The following is a 4,922-nucleotide window of genomic DNA, read 5'->3' on the forward strand; positions in this document are numbered from 1 at the left end:
GGCTTCCAGATTCCTATAAGTCCCCCGCCTGCAGACCCCCACAACCAACGGGCAAGGGTTGTTGGGATGAGGCTCTTGTCCCCATCAAAATGGGGACAAGGTGCTTTGGGGGGCTACTCCAAAGCACCCTCCCCATGTTGAGGGCATGTGGCCTTGTATGGTTCAGGAGGGGAGGCGCTCTCTTGTCCCCCCCTCTTTTCCTGCGGCCTGCCAGGTTGCTTGCTCAGATAAGGGTCTGGTATGGAATTTGGGGGGACCCTCACGCAATTTTTTTTTTTTTTTTTTTTAATTTTGGTTCGGGTTTGCCCTTAATATTCATACCAGACCCAAAGGGCCTGGTAATGGACTGTGGGGAATTCCCATGCCGTTTTTTTCAATGACTTTTATGTGTATTGCCGGACCCGACAATTCATTATAGCCGTGAGTACTTTTAAATGACTTTTTTTCCTTTTGTGCAGGGGCTGTTCTAAACACGGGAAACATGCGCCCTTTTACAGGCATACTATAGACACCCCTCAGGTACGAAATATAAAGGAATATTACACTCTTATTCTTTCACTTTAAGCATTATTAAAATCACTGCTCTCGAAAAAACTGCCTTTTTTAAAACTTTTTTTTGCATTGATCCATGTCCCCTGGGGCAGGACTCAGGTCCCCAAACACTTTTTATGACAATACCATGCATATAAGCTTTTAGAATTAGCACTTTTGATTTCTCCCATAAACTTTTAAAGGGTGTTCCGTGGATTTTGAATTTGCCGCGAACACCCCAAATTGTTCGCTATTTGGTGAACAGGCGAACACCCGATGTACGAGTCGAACTTGCGTTCGACTCAAACATCAAACTCATCCCTACTCAAAAGAAAGAGTGGGTTCCCCAGGCATGGGGCTTAGCCATAGCTGGTTTGGGTGTGAGGATTTTATGGTCCACGGTCCACAGGATTCAAGCCCGTGGTGGCTAGCATGTTTCTTTATGCAGAGGTATATTGTTTGTAAGAGTCCACGGCTTACTACGCATGCACCAATGGCGCGTTGCCGCAAGAGGAAATCCGTGCCAACTGAGCATGCGCCAATAACACCTCAGGGCGCCAACCCGCACCTACACAGAAGACTTGATGGAAAAAGGCAGGAAAATGCCCAGGACGCGCACAGGAAATGACCTCAACCGGGTGGAAAAAAGGCGGGAAAAAACCCAGGAGGCGCACGGAAAGTGACATCAACCTGATGGGAAAAGGTGGGAAAATGCCCAGGAGGCGCACAGGAAGTGACTTCAACCTGATGAAAAAAGGTGGGAAAAAAACCCAGGAGGTGCACGGAAAGTGACATCAACCTGATGGGAAAAGGCGGGAAAATGCCCAGGAGGCGCACAGGAAGTGACCTCAAACTTCCCTATATAAGCCCAGACACTGCCAAATTGCTGGATTATCTTCAGTTCCCCCTTGTTCCTGTGCTAGTGTGTGATCTATCTGAACCTGTTGTGACCTGGAAACCTGTTTGACTACTCTTGATTGCTGCTTGCCTTTGACCTCCGATTTGTACCTTGACCATTCTACTTCTTTGCCCCTTTTGTACTCAGCTGCCAGATTGGAACCGACCCCGGCTTGGATCTCGTCCATTCTTCTTCTGATTAACCCTTTTATGCTTCGTTGCCCAACTGGACTTGACCTCGGCTCGGATCCCGGACTAAGGCTTGCATGGTGCTCTGCACCCTTGGCACCTCTGCCACTCAGTGTCCCCATCAAGTCTTTGTCTCCATCTCCAGAGGCTTTAAGGACCCGAGGTGCAAGGGTAGCCTCCCCACTACTTCGGTCTCAAATCGGGTATGTGGCCCTCGTGGCAGTGTCCCATGGAAACCAGGTGTGTCTAAACTTCTCCTCCTTTTTATAAGTGGAGGCATTTGATTCTTCAACCTCATAATTGCATTGATTTTGCCAAACCAGAGAGGCAGGGTTCAGGTTGTGGGATTCTTCCATAGGTCAGTGATGTACGTTTTGAGCTGCATTTAATAAGTGTATTATTAGGAAAGCTTTGTAGCTTTTCTTTGGGAACATATTAATGTCAAATGCATAGCTAAAAATGATCCTGCCCCAGGTTGACTAAAGTTAGCTGAAGAACTGGTTGTTAGACTTCCTTTCAGAGTGGGTGGTCTAAGGGGCAGCTCCAGAAAGTTTGAAGCAATGTGCCTGGTTCAGATGCACACCATCATCATGGGAAGTGGACTTGGGTGGGAAATCTTGTGAAGGTTCTCAGGACTTTGTAAAAACAAAACAATACGTTAAAACCTGGTCCATGAAATTGGCTGGCTATAGAGGTTTGTACACCAAGTAGAAAGCTCTGTCAGTTTGCATATGTAGCGATATCCCTGAAGGAGCAAAAGGATGGATCCCATGAAGCCACACATCAATGCAGACCCAGTGGTATTAGAATGAATGGCAGTCAACTGCGCTGTGGCCGTCTTTTGGCTTTAGCACGTTCGGGAACTGGTTATTAAACAGATCTGGCTGGCTGCAGCAGGGAGGAGCCTGTTAATGGCGCCGAGCTAGGAAGCGCCATAGGCTTCCTGGTCTCCAAACCTGTGAGCCCTCGCTGATGCCGATGTTGTAGATGCAGATTTGTGAGCAGCCTGACCCCCCAGCAGACTGGTATTGATCCCCCCTTCCCTGACGCCGGATCTATGAGTAAGGTAAGGCGCGGGTTGCTGTGCAGTCAGAAGGTCGGGAGAGAAGTGTGGTGAGTGACGCTGTGTCTCGGAGACACAGCGGGGATTACGGCGGCGCTGTGAGAGGAGAAGGACAGCTGGTTCGGCTTTACCTTTCCCCACTCTCCTCCAGAGTTCTCGGGAATGAAGTAGAAGGCTTGACTGGGCGGTCAGGACGGGAGGCGGTGTGAGGGGATAAGTGTCGGACCAGGGCAGTGTGAGCGCTGCGGGATCCCTCGCTCTCTCCCTCCCCTGCATCTATCCCCAGACCATACCATCGAGCTAGGTGCCTGTGCCTGTGAAAAACAACGGGAAGGAATTGATGAAGAGCAGGCAACCTTAGGGAAATCCGGACTACTAGGATCTCATAAGCCCTTTTGGACCCTCTGTAACGGGGGGTCATGGGGTTCTGGTAAGCGGCCAGGCTCTTATTGTTGGTGGCGGTCCCACACATCTGAGGCTCCATGTGGTTGAAAGACCCGTGAATGCTATTTTACTCTTTTTCTTTTTGGGTGCTTTTTTATGGACACTTTTTTATCATTCACAATGATCTTCTAACACATTTATTTTGCTTGGACTTTTTTTATATATTTGTTTGCACTGATTGTGATATATTATTGCACTTTTGGTTTATGCATTCACTGTCGGTGTGACCATTTGGCCACACATTCACTATTTATATAGCGCAAATCATCCCATTTTTTCTTGTTTATGCTATGTGTTTGTGTCACATTTTAGATATCGCTGCTTTGTTACCATATTTTAGACACTTTGAAGCGCAATTATTTTTTCCCCCCTTTTTTCAACCTTAGGGAAGAAGAAGGAAGAGGGGAGAGGAGAGAGAAAAGACATAATAAACAGAGAGTGAACAGATCCAGGGACTCAACAGGGAGATCACTCAAGCAGAATAAAAGAAAGGAAAGAAATCTGCTCTGGAAAAAGGAGGAACATCCATTCCCACCCCCTCAAGATAAGTAAACTGCTGCACTTTATATGACAAAGGTTGTATTCTTTTAGATGTTATGTATGAGAATCTATGAGAACTAGTTGTTATGAAAGAAGTTTCTGGTGTCCTCCCCCCATTGAATGCAGCCCCTGGTGTACTTAATCTTACTATAATCCATCCCCAGTTAAGTGATAAATTGGGATTAACATCTGACTGTATAATTATCTTCCGGTAAGAAAAGAAATAGAAACATCACTGACATTCAATATCCGAACACTGTTTTGAAAGGTGACAAGGTGCATGAAGTCTGCCAATAATGACATAAGGAGGTAAAACAAGAGCTGTTACTTAGGTAATTGTATTTTATTGAAAGCTGGACGGTCATTTCCTATTTCTTACCACATTCTACAACAAGATAATAAAAATGGACTAATTTAGGAAGTGAAACCGGCAAGAAAGCTGCCTGAAGCTTAGTTCCCAGTTGCGTGGTTCCCCCCCCCCCCTTTTTTTTTTTTTTTCCTTATGAGGGGCAAAAGCGGGAGGGGTGGAGGGGTGGTGACAAAATCCCCATGCCCTAGTATGAGCCCCACTTGTGGTCCAATGCATAGATACGTAACCCAGGGAGGAGAGGAGGAAGGGGCAGCTCTGGCAGTGGAAAAACAACAAAGCTCCAAATAAAGACTAGCAGAGAATAAGGAAAAAAAAAATAAAAAGAGTCAGATAAAAACAAGCATGGACAGCAGCATAACCCCGGATAGTAGAACAGAGCAAGAAACTGAACCTGAGAACCCCCTTAAAACAACAGGTGATCAGAAAACGGTCCAACTACCAACAATGACAGACATGGAAAGGATGTTTGCAGCGTTGGAAATCTCACTAAAATCAGAAATGACAAAACTCCATAAGGATATGGGACATATGCTTGCTAGAGTGGAGGAGGTGGAAAAAAATTGGACATACATTCAAGAAGAATTAAAGCGTTAAAAGGGGAAATAAAAATTTTAAAACAAGAATAGGAAAAGCCTTCTCGCAAGCGTTCCAGCAATTTGAAGTGTAAAAAAGTGCCTGTGCACAGAATCGCCATCCGGCGCATGCGCAATAGCGCCAATAGCGGCGCACGGGCGCGCGCTCCCTGTGACAACACTTGGCGCCAAGATGTGCTATTTAAAGGGGACTGTTCCATTTCTCCCTTGCTGTCCGGTCTACAGCGTTCCTGAAGACCCCTACTGCCTTGTTACCCTGTATTTGCTGATACCTGATACCTGTTGGACTGTTCCT

This window comes from Aquarana catesbeiana, linkage group LG01 (genome assembly GCF_042186555.1).
Source record: "Aquarana catesbeiana isolate 2022-GZ linkage group LG01, ASM4218655v1, whole genome shotgun sequence".
Taxonomy (NCBI): domain Eukaryota; kingdom Metazoa; phylum Chordata; class Amphibia; order Anura; family Ranidae; genus Aquarana; species Aquarana catesbeiana.